This window comes from Formica exsecta, unplaced genomic scaffold (assembly GCF_003651465.1).
Source record: "Formica exsecta isolate Colony F162 unplaced genomic scaffold, ASM365146v1 scaffold26, whole genome shotgun sequence".
Lineage (NCBI taxonomy): Eukaryota > Metazoa > Arthropoda > Insecta > Hymenoptera > Formicidae > Formica > Formica exsecta.
In genome coordinates this window covers 4,064,845-4,081,707 of record NW_021849866.1, presented here as the reverse complement: position 1 = coordinate 4,081,707, position 16,863 = coordinate 4,064,845, and the positions used below count along the sequence as shown (strand labels likewise).

At 35.1% G+C, this 16,863-nt stretch overlaps 1 long non-coding RNA gene across 1 annotated transcript in view; it reads right to left on the bottom strand.

Annotated features, from left to right (window-relative positions):
- The window catches only part of LOC115236697, a 65,661-nt gene that overhangs the window by 8,399 nt on the left and 40,399 nt on the right, over positions 1-16,863 (bottom strand). Inside the window, exon 3 of the long non-coding RNA XR_003884230.1 lies at positions 8,414-8,610. This is a non-coding gene — a long non-coding RNA (uncharacterized LOC115236697). The remainder of the gene's footprint in view (positions 1-8,413; positions 8,611-16,863) is intronic.

The following is a 16,863-nucleotide window of genomic DNA, read 5'->3' as shown; positions in this document are numbered from 1 at the left end:
AAATTTACAACGTCGGTGCTCGCGAATCTTTGCAAATCTTGCAATTAAAGCCACTGCTTGGCAGACTGCCGCGCTTCGAGCATTCATAAATCTTGCAATTTGTAAGATCAACTTGGAGCAAACAATCTTCATGTCGCACACTCGAGATTTAAATTATATCTGGTTACGAAACGCAGCGATGTCAATAAACAACAGGTGATTATGTTGCATCAACAAAATGCGAAAAACAAAAAATCTCTCTAAAATTATAAGAAGAATTGATAATAATATATATATATATATATATATATATATATATATATATATTAACGACAAATTTTATTGTTTATCAAATATATGTATTAATATTTACATTTATTTAATTATTTGCATTAATTATTAAGAATATATTTGTTTCATTCTAGTTTGTGTGTATTATGTTCGTCCATATCGTTAGATAATATTGACCAAACGTAACACAAAGAACAGTAATCCTTTACTAACTGTAATTGTTTATTAAAAGTCATTCAATACCAAGCTCACGTATTAAAAAACACTAATAAATTCTAAACTCGGAAACTCTTGCGTCCGTCGGTGCGTTTTGCAAGGCGCAATGCGCGCATCCTGGCGCATGCGGTATGAAAATCGACCCTCTGCGAGAACGTGAGCGAACTGCTAAGATCTCGGGGAAAAAGAATCTCGCGCCAACGTAGCTCTGGTAGAAATTGCGCCGTTTGATAGTCTATGTTTATAGCGCACGATTGTGAGACTCTAGAGACATTTTACAAACGGCTTTTAATACCTCGTTTCGGAATTCGAGCCATTCTCCAAGCACGAGGATAAAAATATCGCACTCCCATGGGACTAAGCAAACCATGTAGCATTCTCATTCGGTTCGGTTCGTGTTTCCGTCCGATGGTTTGCCCCTCTTGAATTTCGCTTCGATATATATATATATATAATATATATATAATCTGCTCACATGTTCAATTAACAGATGTATTAAATGTAATTCTACCGAAATCATATACTTTATAGCTAAAAATGTAAAAAAGAATATTACGAATATCACGATAAATTCATTCGATACGTAAAAAAGTAATTTAAAACGCAATAATTAAATGTATTAATTTTAATTAAACAAAAATATTGCAGAGATAAATTCTTATTTACAATAGTATTTAAACTTTTCAAACTTGGATTGACTATTTATATTTCAAATACTATTTTGCTTACACTATTTAGAATATTTTATGTACTAAAATAATCAGAAAAATTAAAAAAAAAAACCGCAAAATTTATCTCAAAATAATTATTGTTTATTTATCGCTAATTTACAAAAACATAGCTAATATAATTTAATAAAATGGAAACAAAAACAGTATATATTAATAATCAGAATGAATATAAATTAGTGAAAATAGTATTCAAGTATTTTAATATTTATGATAATTAATTTAATATTATCTTTCATTAGAATGGAGAGAAATAATTATCATCTTTTGCAGTCTTTAACAACACGCAAAAATTGATATATTTATTTCCAAAAATTGATATATTTTTCGTAAAACCAACCAAACATTTCAAATTTTAATTAACGTACAAGTAAATTATCATATATTAATTAAATTATTATTATTACTATCATTATATATTCTGCGCACTTTAAACACGAACCAATGATTTGTCCGATTGCGAGTTACCGCGCTCGATCGCCGTCGCATACACGGTATAAATACGGGTCTATCATATAACGTATTCTAGGCACGAGTACATGCGATGCGATCGGATGAATCTACAGAAGGCGCAAAATCGATTCCGTCGGCGTTCTAAATCCCACCGCGACGCGATCCTAAATCTGTCCACGCGACGACACGTCGTTCCGGTCGGCTCGCATTTGGCTCGCCTCGCCGACGATATCTCGAGAGAGCCACCCGAGGTGGCTACCCGATGACAGATCGATCATATTAGGCCACTCGCCATCGTCGGCGAACAATGAGCGATCGGGCGTTAATGCCGCGATTTGCAGTCGAGGATCTGCACGGAGGAAGGCCGATGCCGCCGTCGTCCGATGGAATATCAAACAGACTGCTGTCTGCATACGGCTTACGCCGTCATTTGACAGCTCTCTCGTCGCCTCTACTAGCGGCTCTCGAGGCCGCCCATGCCTCTTCTCTTTGCCCGATTCTCTCGCCGCACAAAAGTTATCAAGTGCCTATTTAAAGTTTGAAAAAATTTCCTCCAAGAAACTTTGAAATATTTCAATCATCAGTCTTCCTTCGTAGTATCTTATTGTTAGAATATAAGTACAAGAGCACTTTTAAATTTCAATTATCATAATTTTATGAATAAGATTCTATTTAAAAAATTTTATCGGCTTATTCCCTTCTCTTGCTATCGCAAAAATAATCTAAGCTTGATTAAGAACGTGCTCGTATAATGCCTGCCGCGCGGACGGAATATCGTAGTTGGTTTAATGAATTCCTTGTACGGACGATAATCGCGGCAATTAGATAAACGCGTGCGCGATCGGACTTGGAGCGAGAGAATCTCGTCGTCGGTGGTCGCGACGCGGACAAATCCTCGTTAGATCCTTAAACCGGAAAGCCCGCCGGACATTACTCATTGGACGACGACGAACTTCGCTGTAAAAGACGCGAGCCACCAACATCGAGCCCCGTGATGAACTGTAAGCCGACGTTGTCACGTTCCGCTCCGAGAAAATAGAGAAAAGTCGCCGGGAGACTACAATTCCGTGAACATAAATCGCGAATGTGTTAATCCTTAAAGCGGCATGAAACTTGGAAATGTCGGATTTAACAGACTTCTTCGACAACTTTTTAAACGTTACACATTTACGATAAAAACGAGTCACGATTGCAATAAAAGTTGATGTTCCAGCAATATCGGTTAAAAAAAAAAAAAAAAAAAAAAAAAAAAAAGCGAGAGAGAGGAAACTTGTTTTAGATTACACAACTAATTTTTAAAAGAAAAAATAGCGGAAAGAACTCATTATTTTATAGCAATTTACTTTAATTTCAATCCTTAATTTTTAATTTTTAATATTGACGATATTATCTTATTGTTTTCTTTTTTTGCTAAACGCTATCGATTTAACAATGTGCATTTACATATTCTTTTTTGAATATTCTAATATTCTTCTGGATATTCATCTGGGTATATAATATAGAACGTTAAAGTTCATGGACAGAGCAACACAAAGAAGGAAAGCCATTTTCATTAGACGGAACGATATTGTTGGAATGAAGAGATAACGCTCGGCTATATATTTGCGCCCACCTGCTGGTTGAGATTATTAGCAGAGAGATAATTAAGTTTGTAAAGAAGGAAACGCGAGAGAAAAATCAACACAATCTTTATATGTAAAAGGTCTGTTCTGAATTCATAAGCTATGATTGCACGCCCATATATAAGCGTAGCATTAGTATAATGAACAAAATAAAACAATTAATTAATAATAATAATAATATTAAATAATATCTAAAAAAATCAGAATTTCGAACGGAGTTTCAATTCAGCGATTAATATCTCATTACCTAAGGAATCAGTTGAACATTGGTAAACATCATGACATTTAATTAAATGCACCCTTTCACGTTATTAAAGTCGTATGTATTTTTCCAACACGCAGTGAGAGCCGCGTTAAAAACTGCAGTTTCAAACGCATTTCAAAGAAACTTTTGACTAAAGGGAGCTCGACTATTTAAAATCCAATTTAATTAAAATCTTTTTTACGTTCACAAGCTTCGCGATTCCGAGCATTGCATATCGCGAGTATTCAACGCGTGCGCGACGAACGAAATTATGTCACATATGTCGATCGCGAAACCAGCGTCCAATAATCGATACAACATTCGCGAGATGTCGATGCAAACGGAACAAGCAAAATTCTCCGTTTTTCCTTCTTGACTGCCTTAATCGAATACTTATTTGTTTATGAATAGTATGTGCTTCTCATTCGCACGTACCCATCGATACACGAAGACACGAATTGCCTTGACGATTGCTTAACGTTGCTCTTATTGTTAGCGTAAACGCGCTATATTGCATTGCCATACACGCGCGTATGGTCCTACACAATCGACGACAATCCAAAAATACAATAAATCGATCCAAACAAAAACCGCAGCTTAATGTTTGCTAAGCGATATCGTATTATAAGAAGCAATTCTTTACAGCTAAATAATTCTAAAATTATACTAAAAATTGTATATATATAGCATATTAGCGATCTTTACATTTATATATTAAATATAAAAACTATAAAAATTGTTCCGTAACATAAAACCGAAACTGTCGCAAACACTTGTCCATTTCATCGCTCGTTTTCCATTCCGATTCCACAGAAATCAATTCCGCCACAGAGCAACGTAGTAAGTAACAAGCGAAGTATAAAATCTCATAAGTTTCCAGGAGATTGCGATTGTCCAATTTACTTGCATCAATCGGATAAAATGGATACGGCTACGGTAAAGTGACCGATACACCGACGATATAATATACGAAGCTTTATGTATTATATCTTAGAACGAAACCGCGGAGCCAAACGGGTGAAGCCGCAGGAAAGGGGAAACCGTCACAGCAGACTCTCTCAGAAGACCTCAGAAGATCTATGCGTCGCTGTGTATGCGTCAGTATATGTATGTGTGTACGTGTGCATAGTATATGTATTAATAAATACAAAACGAGGCAAGCATGCAAGCAAAGCGGAAAGTTCAGAGCAAACCAAGTTCACCCGAAAGAGTATTCGAAAAAAATGCAAAATACGCTTCCTCTTCGCCCTCTATTGGTGCTCGATTATCGATTATAAAAAAATGTCTTATCTTAAGAAAAAAAGAAAAACTCTACAGACTGCTGCGTTATACTAAATTATAAACTATTTGACGAATTTGGTAACAACTTTTCTTTAAGTTGAAAATTTAAGTTTCATAACATTAGGAAAGTTCAAGTGGTTTCTTCATAGAATTATTCAATCAATATTTGAAGCGAATCTACTTTGGCGAAAATTTGACGTCAAGCTTGATTAAAGGTGCTTAGTATTACAGATTAAAAAATGCAGCAAATGCAGTGAATGCTACTTAATTAAAAATAAATATCATTGATTTAAAAAAATAGTATTACTTGATATTTCAGTGTTTAAATATTAATCTTTCCTTTAAATTCCTAAGAAGATATTCAAAAATTAATTAAACTTGTAATTTAAATATTTAATTAAATTTAAGATAGACTCACAATTGTGACTTTTTGAATTGGAAATAAAAACTAAAAAAAATTAAATTTAAATTTTTACCGAGAAAAAATCTAACGAAAAGATCCACCAAAGATAACAGCTTTTACTAACATTAAAGAATTATTGCATTTTCTCGTACGCTATTATGATAATATGAAAATAAATTGCAAAAGTTACTTGAAATTCTAACAGAGAGCCGTGTAATGAATAATAGAAGGTAACGTGGCGCCAAAGTGAAACGTTGTCACGAATGCAACAAAAGGACGCCAGTAATGAATCGGCAGATTGTCAGTAAAGGATCTCCCGGAAGCCTCTCTCCCTTTCGTACGCGTTTAATGAGGATTGAATTCATTACCTGACAGCGACTAGTATCAATTAACGAAAGAAAAACTCCGCAGGCCATTTTTGCACGCTGGCTGTCGAGAAAATGATCTCTCGCTTTGTTTCAGTCGACAGTCATAATTGAAGGCGAAAAAAAACGCGCCAAGTATCAGAAAGCTGTTTTTTTATTAACATTGGAAAAACACTTGTCTCCGACCGAGCTTTTAATTGTTTGCGAATATCGCCAAAATACCAACGCAAATGATGCTCATAATCGTATTCTTAAGTTATTCTATTTACTCCCAAGTTCGGGGAAGCAAACGATATTCCCTCGGTAGCAATAAATTCGGCAGCGATATTCTGTAAATATTACAACATGCTCGAGGAAAAGACTTGGACTGCATTATTTATTGATTAACGCATTCCATTGTGGATGCAAAATACGCCGGCATCTTGAAGAAGCGGATATCGGAACGTACAGATTTTTGAGTCATCGTGATAAAAACAAAGAAAAAAAAAAAGCAAAAAAGTGTACGCACTGTCTCGTTCTCACCATCGGAAACGCACTGACCTTCATAATAATTTATGTCATACGTTATTCATAAGCGCGTCTCGCGCGAATTTGTAATAGTGATATAATCCATTTGCATTAAGCGTCAATTTTCATTCGCCATAAACAAGCGATAATTAGTAAGAAACGCAGCAGTTATTTTAACACGCAAAGTGTATCTAAAAGCACTTATTTTATTCGTTATTTGATAATCAGAAATATCTTCATTTCAGAGACAAAAATCGATTCCAAATCAATAAATTGCTATTTATAAAATAATAATTAACTAATATGTTAAATTAAAACCTACTTGAAATATTTAGTTGATTTTACAAATCAAAAATAAATATTTTAAATATATATTTAGAGATTTCAAATAATCAATTAAAATAATCATTTCTCTCATTATACGAGCAATAAAATATTTGTATATTATTTCCACAAAGTACTTTCATTCTATTTACTTATTTTTCACAATTTTGATGATTCTCCGTTTTTATTTTATTCGTGCTTTTTATTAAATTATATTTTTATAAATTAAATAAATAAAATATAGAATAATTACTTTTGAAATAAATATGAACCTGTTCTCTCATTTTTCTTTCTCTAATTATTTTTCTTACTGTAATATTGAAATAATCACAAACACACATAATGTGCAAGTGTCTGAAAATTTATCATCTCTCAAATATTATTTTTAATATTTCTTTTAAAATTCTTATTTTAATAATTTTAAATATTGCACTTTAAATAAATATTTCCTATAAATTTATATTTTTATCATCCATACAAAAGAAATTAAATTTTTAAAAATATTTTATCCAAACAAAGCTATATTTAGATAATTATCGTCAATAGTCTCTATATTTTAAATACTCATTAATAGATAAATATCTAAAAGGATTGCAAATGTGTGTGTATCATGTTTATCGTAAAGTGATAATAAGTATCTATTTTACGACATTAGGTAAGCCGCGTTACTCAGTATTCACCAAGATAAGAAACAACAATATTGTTTACTTTCAGCTCCTATTTCGATATTTTTAACAATAATATTCAACACCCTATTTTATTATCATCTTCGCCCATGCAAATTATTATGAAAACTATAATTCTCGATATAGCATTATCCTGTGATTTCGTCAAAAGACAAATGTAATTTATTCTCTTATGAATAAGTTCTAAATCAATTAAAGATTCTTTATGGAGAAGTCGCGAAATTAATATAGAAAACAGATATTATTTTCAATTACTTTAATTTCTCGAGTAAAATATAGCATATATATCCAGTTTAATTTCACTCAACAAAAATGAAGAAAGTTATTCGATATTATTGAGAACCCCGGACATATTTCGAATTATATTTTATCGCGCTGTGATAAATAAATCTACGAGCAGAGATTGGATAAACTTCTTTCGCTCTGCAAAGCCTTATTGTTTCAATTTATCCGTGTTCATAACCAGTCTTCTTCTTTTCGCGCATCGCCATCTATCACGACGGCGCAATGCAATTATGGCGTCCTCACATTTTTCGCGGCGTCTTTCCAACCAACAGCCCGACAAGAATCCCTGTCGTCCTTTGACGTACGAGGGTGTACGAAGCATTTTCCGCCGGGCGGAAACTATTTTTAGATCACCGGAGAGCTCTCCATTTGGCTCGACAGCACTTCCACGCGGAGAGAGCTAAAGGAAGTGGTAAGTAACCGGCATGTACGCGCGCGCCATCCCATATAAATCCCACGAGTGTAATCCTGTAGTGGCAGTCCGTTATAGGGTGGAACAAACCGTGAAATCCCGGGACTACCAAGGGATCTAAGGAAACACTTTTGAGGACGAAAACGCGCTTCATCCCCCGGACGGATTGCATAACGAGCGATAAAAGATGTAAAATTTAAATAATCCGCGAATAAATAATTTAAAAATCGGATGAAACTCTTTGAATTAGAATAATACGGCCATATCATTTGTTCGCTACAAATTATCTTCCTTTCGCATATAATCTTATTGTATAAATATAGATTATCTGAAATTGAGCAAAAACAAAAAGAGATGAATTTTATAATTAAAAAATATCGCAATATTTTTCTGATATAAATTGTGCAAAAATAAAATGCTTTTCTTATTGTATGAATATAAATTATTTGAAATTAAGGAGGAAAAAAGATAAATCTTACAATTGAAAAATATCGCAATATTGTTGCGATTTATCACGCTCTATTGTCTCTTCAAATACTGTGTATATAAGTTTTAGATAGAAAATCCACGGAGGAGTTGATAACAACGCCAAATATGTATGTAGTGAGAAGACTTACCTTACGTTTATTTCCGTCTTTTATTTCTTCGGTTTCTCACGTGCCACTCCTTCGAAAACTTCGTTTTCCTCCTCTCCCCGAAGAAATTTTCGAGATCGCGGTAATCCTCGCGCAAATCCAAGCAGCACGATACTCAGTTCAAACTGCGAAATGTGTCTTTGCTCATGAAGACCATGACTTTTGAACGATATAACGATCTAGAACAGAGATCAATAACGATGAAAGATTAGATTAGATTAGATTATGAAGCACTACAGCAATGCGTTATTATGTATATACCGCAACCTTTATATGTATACCTATAGTAGTTGAACAGAAAAAAATGTGTTTCGCATATTGTAATGTAAATTTTGATAACACGAACTTGTAATCGAGTAGATTTGTGATTTATCGATTAAATCTCGCGTCTGATTTTGTCCCAGTGAATTGTTTTCGTATTTAAATACACAACAGATGTATAAAAATGCAATGCAAACATTGCATCGAGGAAATTTAATTATAACGATTTAACAAAGAATTATTAAATCGTTATAATTTATTAAAAATATCAAAATCTGGTTATATACACATGATCTAAAATACATATGATTTATACAGAGCTAGATCACGACTTTGATATCTTCTATTGCAGAGTGGATAAATAGATAGCAAACAGAAAGATATTTCAAATTGAATGAGAGAGAAAACAAGTTTTCAAGAAACCAATATGTCTCTATAAAATATTTAATAATTTAAAAACCGCAACTTTTATATATCTCTCAGAATATATAGGATTTTTTAAAATAATGTTATTTAACACGAATGTCAAAAATTCAAGTTGGACAAAAATATAATTAAAGCATAGATATATACATATATTGACCTCAATACGACAATTCAAAGCCACAATCAAAGCATGACGATTAATTGGCCTCTCTCTTTGAAATCTCGATGGCAAGAGACTCTTTTTTTTTCTCTCTCTCAGTGCGCGGTCAATTTTGAGGCGGGGAAATTTAAGAGTGACAGAGACACGTCGGCTTTAATGCGACACGTAAAAGGACTAATGCGCACAGATTTGTAGAACGTCGTCACGTAGTCTTCCGCATTCGAGTGCGCGGCGAAACAAGTTAATTAAGGGGACCACCCGCAGTAGCATCCTCCTTTTCCTCAACGAGATTGGAAACGTGCCAAGTCTGTCACTCTCGAGGGTCGATTTGCCGCCTCGCCCATATCGCCCGTAAGTGATTCAACGTCGACCGCTCTCGCACCGATTTTTCCTTCTCTTTCTATCGTAGAATTACAAATAATATCTTCGCTCTGATCGCGATTGATTAATTCATAAGATAAATGGAGAGAAAATGATATTCATTGCATTTATTAGATATCTCGAGAGAAGTCGAAAGAGGAAAATGCTTTTTTGCAGAATTGTAAAAGGAACAAAACCGTATCTCGATGTCTGAAATTTCTATTTCATATTATTCTCACCCTCCTCTATTTCTCTCATCCATGTGCGTCTGCGAACGCACAGAGTAATTTGAAATTTCGTCTGAACTTCACGCAAGACACAGTCTCTCGCACTAACTTTGTCTAAACTGTCCAATTACATAACGGGAGGATTCCGGTGAACCAACACGACGACAGTGGCATCTCCGCGCTGTTCAGTATCCGTGATAGAACTTAATGCCATATTTCATGAGCTCGTAAAGCGAATAATTAAGACCGCCGTGGATCGCCATCGATGCTGCCGCGTCTCGTCATAAAGTTGTTACCAGATTAAATACATTGTTTCGCCAACGCGGAGCTTGTCATCACGCCGTCATCTATCGTGAATGATGTCGTGAAATCACCCCGAATTGTCCATTCATTCACAGATTTCGATATAAATCGAAAATCACGTTTTATTCAGCGAATACTTTAGAAGGAAATCATCCTCCGTCGCGGAATTCTTGACATTAGAATTATCTCGAAAATTGGATCCAACCGGCGGCGCGACGTTGATTTGTCAAACCGACAACTTTCACGACAGAGCGAGGACTGCGAAACTGGGTTCTCGTTATACCCGGGACTAGATTAGCGTGGCTAAATTCATTAAGTTTGCGGACCGTGTAGGATCCGGGACGATAAATATTTACGTACCACCGAAGAAGAAATGTGGGTTACGTTTGCATATCGCGGAAATGATATTGGGAGCCGTGGCGTCGCGAATGCTATGGATCGAGAACGACGAGGATACTACACGCATAGTCCCGCGATAAGAGACTCGACTTCCTTCGTGAGTTACGCATTTAGTTGTCCGCGTTTATCGCGCCTCGCTCTTGGCCATTGGCTCCTGTTAACTTATGTTACAAATGTCACGTTCCCCATGGACAACCATTAATCGATTGTGTAAACGGTCGTTATTCTCTTTACTCTTAATGTAATATAAAATATAATATAATGTAAATATTTTTTCATCATAAATTCATTTTTCCTAAAAAAATTATCCTTTTATTATTTCTCATTCCTATATTTTTGCATACAAAATATCTTCTTGTTAGAAATCTATCTCTTTTAAGATTAATTCCATATTTTCGCTGTAAAGATCGACAGGGTAAATCGAGCATTGAAAAATTACAAGATGTTCAAAATTCAATAAACTCATTATTAAATTAACGAGATATAGGATCTCTCAGGATTGATCGATGACGACATAATTATTAATCATCCGGTACTTATCTCTCGCGAACGATATCTCTTGGAAATCATACGAGGAAACGAACGCGCAATCACCGATTGAAATATGAGAAAAAACTCGTTTGAAAAGAAGATATATGTATATATGAGTGGTGGAAAAATTATTTCTATAAAATACTTCTTTTTCCCTCTTTCTCTTTTTTCTCGATACTCATTCAAAAGCTTATACAGCTTCGATTCCGATCGGATGATGAGCGTACTCATCGAGTTTTCAAAAGCGCTCCGGAGAACGCTTATGAGGCCAACTCGTGGCATGTATAACCGGGATTCGCACGAGAGTAAAGGCTTGCGCACCGAGAGATTCCGAGAATTCCGTGAATCCCCGTGTCTCCGCGTGATTCCTCCGTCATTATGCGCGTGGCGTCTGTATCTCCGCGCTCTCGAATCCCGTCCTCGAAATGTCTCGGGAACGATATCGGGGCAAATTAGAGAGATATAAGATTAAGTGCTACGCGCGAAATATTTCGTGCATATGTACGTATAATGTAAATACCAAGCTCCTGATTACATCTCGAGAATTCAATCCATTTGCCTCGGGTCTATTATTGTCGTGCTCTCTCTAACTCGCGACGTCACGCGAACGAAGACTTATGTAGAGCTTTTTACTGCAGAATCTAAATTACATACGTACTCTCTACATTACGCAGTTCAACAAAAAAGACAAGCTCGAGAAAAAAAAAAGAGTATCCCTTGCCAAGTTTTTTGATGTCCAATACGATTTTACCTCATACGGTTACCTGAGGAAAGTTTCGTCACAATTTGAAAAACTTGAAGTTAAAGTAAGAAAAGACATTTTTAGGATAATTTATCATGTAAAAGTTATCTAAATCTAAGATACATGACGTACTAGAAAAGTTTTATTTTGTTTAAAACTATGTAGGTTGTTACAGCTTTTAATCAAAAGAATTTCTTGCTATGACTAAAACTAATAAGAAAAACTTTTTTAGCTTTAATTTTCATGAATTTCAATAAATTTTTCTCAAGTACTAACGGTTTTAATAATATACTTGATTTTAAATAAAATAAAACTTTTCCAACACGCCGTAACATGATAAAGTGCGTTAAAATAAACTTCCTTTACAATTTTAATCTCTCCAAATTATGATGTAATGGATCTCATCATTTCTGAAGTATTAACAGTGGTATCAAACATAAAAAACTACAAGAAATAATGATCCCTTTTTTTGGATTTAAAACTTTTTTTTTTGTTTTAAACTACATTATATAGATGCTATACGTGTATATAGCGTCTCAAATTCTAGAACTTATAAACTGTCACAATATTCATATTTCTCTTCCGTCGTCAACGAAACACGTTCTCGTTACTCGAGACAGCATGAATGCAACGTTACTGCGTCACTGATGTGAGATGCGGCTACGAGATGGTATTTTTCACTCCCTTCCCCGCTTCGCGTCTTTGCTCGCCGCGTTCGGTAAATGAATGACTTACCTCGCGTACGATCGTTTATTCATGCGCCGCTCATAAATGAATCATCGTGCACATTCGCTCGCGCTCCTCGGACGAACGAGTCTCCAGTTCAACGACAATTACGCTCGCTTTCCGCTCACCTTGACGACCCGAGGGGCCCCCAAGGACGTCTTAGACATCTCTCTCGTGTTCCTTCCCGCTGCTTTGCTTTACGCTTATGTTCTATTTCCTTTTTATATATGCATCGAATTATTTAGCAAGAAGCAACTCTGAATTTTTCGCAAGTTTGCATTGCTATGCCTCTATGAACGCTACGAAAACTTTCCGCGGATTTTTAAATATCTACTTCATTAGAATTTAAAGTAATATATCGACATTAAAAATCATGAACTAGCAATGAAAATAATTAGTTAAATTTCTGTTAGAAAAATCGATTTCAACTTCGAATTCAACGAGCTTATCAAAGTTGTATTTTTAAAATTAATATTACTGTTAAGTCATTCAATAGTTAAAAATCACCGTTATCAGCAATCGCATAGCTTATAATCCATTGATTAATTTGAAGTACGGTGTCATTTTACGCGATAATTTTGCAATAACATTTTATTAATAAAACATTAATTTTATCATTGAAAAATTCTTAAAATTTACAATATAATTTCTATTTTTCCTTTACATTATACTCTTTCAATATTTTTTTTTTTCAATTTATATAAAAGTCGAGATAAATCAATTCAATTTATATTTTCAAATTATCTCTTTTCCTTCGCTCGTCTCGCCTTACATTTTTATTCTCGAACACTAAATTCGGCTCGAAGGACATTTCCAACACCGACAAAAACACAGAAAAATATTTTCCTAACCAATTCGCAAATCATAAAAGCATAGATAAGAAAAAGACGCCATCCGAGATGGATCGACTGTCTACTGTATAAGACGGAAGGGAGGAAAAAAGGAAAATAATTTGTACGTTTCTCGGCGTGCGTCGACGAACAGCTGCAACTATTCGCACGTGAATATCGACAAACGTTGCCGACGAACGATGATACTAACGATGACATCGTTTTCGACGGAGAGGGTGACGCCCAAGACGGTGATAAATTGGCGGCGCCTTCCTTCGTCGTAAAAATCGGGAGGGAAAATCACGCGAGGGCCACGTGCGATTCGTCCGCGTTCAACCGAAAAATTATATTTGCGAGGTAACGGCAGCAACTGCAGAAGCGCAAAGACATATATGTATATCGGATAACCCTGACGGTCGGAGAGTTTTTTTTTTTTTAATGTTATATCTTCGTTTTTTATACTAAGATTTCTGTAAGACTTACTGAGTTAATGCAACAGCAAGCCCAATCGAGTGCGTTGCATAAACGTTCTCCGACCTAGCTCGCAAATATCGGAAATCGACATTTGACCCAAGATGTCGATGCGAAATATAAAGGCCCTTTAGTAAGACATTTACATCTAACAATAAGCAAAAGGTTCTAACACAAGCCGCTGTGTGTATGTAAGTGCATGATCGAATATGTACTGACTAGGAACTTTGGTCGCTTTGGGAGAACCGAGCAACTAAGATAGTGATGAGGGCGAATAACAACAGCGAAAAAACTCGCGAGACTGCAAGGGGAAAATAACATAAGAAAAGAAAAATAAAAGAAAATATCAAATATTAGTATCAAATATTAACGCTTTCGTGGTCGGTACTTCATCATCGTCGTTACTAAAAGAAGCTTTGAGAAGAAAAATTGGCCGAAGACAAACTCTTTACGTTAGTGACAAGCATCGCGTAGCCAAAACTTTAATGAAGTATTCAACAGAGCGGCGATGAAGCGGAGAATAAATTCACCGCTTAGTTATTATTTATGCCTTCTTTTGTCACAGTACAGAGTAATCGGAAAGTAATGGAATATAAAATTCGCCGGGCTTGAAAGAATTCTCAAACGGAATCTTTAAGCGCGAACTAATGTGATTCATACCGATCCTTCCACTGAAGACTTCGCTGATAATTCAACGTAATTTCCCAGATAATGAAATACTGTTAAGTCATTCAGTAGTTAAAAATCACCGTTATCAGCAATCGCATAGCTTATAATCCATTGATTAATTTGAAGTACGGTGTCATTTTACGCGATAATTTTGCAATAACAATTAATTTTATCATAGAAAGCAATAACAATTAATTTTATCATTGAAAAATTCTTAAAATTTACAATATAATTTCTATTTTTCCTTTACATTATACTCTTTCAATATTTTTTTTTTTCAATTTATATAAAAGTCGAGATAAATCAATTCAATTTATATTTTCAAATTATCTCTTTTCCTTCGCTCGTCTCGCCTTACATTTTTATTCTCAAACACTAAATTCGGCTCGAAGGACATTTCCAACACCGACAAAAACACAGAAAAATATTTTCCTAACCAATTCGCAAATCATAAAAGCATAGATAAGAAAAAGACGCCATCCGAGATGGATCGACTGTCTACTGTATAAGACGGAAGGGAGGAAAAAAGGAAAATAATTTGTACGTTTCTCGGCGTGCGTCGACGAACAGCTGCAACTATTCGCACGTGAATATCGACAAACGTTGCCGACGAACGATGATACTAACGATGACATCGTTTTCGACGGAGAGGGTGACGCCCAAGACGGTGATAAATTGGCGGCGCCTTCCTTCGTCGTAAAAATCGGGAGGGAAAATCACGCGAGGGCCACGTGCGATTCGTCCGCGTTCAACCGAAAAATTATATTTGCGAGGTAACGGCAGCAACTGCAGAAGCGCAAAGACATATATGTATATCGGATAACCCTGACGGTCGGAGAGATCGGCGATCTCTATTTCCAATTCATGAAAATAAGCGTTTGTATTTTTCGCTAATAAATATTGAAAAATGTCATTCGAGTCACTTCTTCGCAAAGATATTTTTATGTCAGAATTTCAAATGGAAACAATACAAAAGTATCGTCGTATTCCGAAAGTCTCAGTTCTTCTTATAAAATGTTCTTCCAAAATGAACTTGATTATCTTTTGACAATCAAATATTACATATCATGTTAAAGCGATATGATTTTAGTATACAAGAATATGTTTCAATTATTGCGATTTTTCGAATTATAGTAAAAATCTGTATAGAGATGTAAATATCAGTATACAAAATACATAACGTCCGAGATATCAAACTGGAAACATGTTTTTCCGATTTTTCATCCGTTTCATTTTTAAAGTTTGCACATTCGGTCGAGATAAGATTATAGAGAGATGATTTTCCTCATTCTACATAAGAAACATGAAGAAACCAGATACACTTTCAAGATTACATAATAATCTGTTTCCTCGACGAGCTGTCATTTGAAAAATGTTGATATAAAAACGGCATGCATCGAACGCATCAAATATTCCGGTTGAATAAGAACATGCGCGCATTTGTCGAGAGGAATCTATGAAAGAAAACATGATAACGCTCTCCGGGAGACATCCTCGGAAGCCGCCCATAAAAATATCTTAGCGAAAGTGATCTGACAAAGCAACTTCGACTTGCTGATGATGAATTCTCACAAAGGCGATTATCGTCGACGCACGAGAAGCAACGTTGAAGTTAATCGATCGCAACGTGAACGAGGTGCTCTGTTGCGGATTGCGTCGCATCGTATTATAACGTATCGATCACGATCTGCATCGGGCAGCGAGGTAATTATTGTCGACCTTCGTAGCAAAACGCCTAACCTACCTACCTATGTATATATACATACATATATGTATATAAACCAACGATAATCGCGGGACGTGTAACGAGACAATTAAACTCGCAGGAAGTCCGTAAGAGGCAGCCACTCGAAATTTAATTGGCGGCATCGCGATATCCGCGCGCCCGTTTCCAAGTTAAATTCGAATCGATTAGCTTAATCGCGCCGCGGATAAACAAGCTGGCGACGTAACATTGCTCGTTATATCAAAGTACATCGCGGAAGGATGAAGCAGATAGATGCGCGCAGATACGTCATAGATAGAAAATTACATAATATTATCTCGATCTCTCTGATCGGAGACGAGAATTTAACTAGACGCGCGGTAGTCTATTTGTGTTATTTATTTATTAAATGTTAATAAATATTAATAAAATCTCCGTATCAAACATAATACGAATTCTGTCTCTTAAAAATCGATATTTTAAATATTTCGCAAAATCATGTAATCCAAAAAGAAAATTCTTTATATATATTGATATTTTTATATAACGCACATTACAAGTCTTATCAAATTTATACATATATAATTATTTATAATTATTATATTTATTATAATATATATTA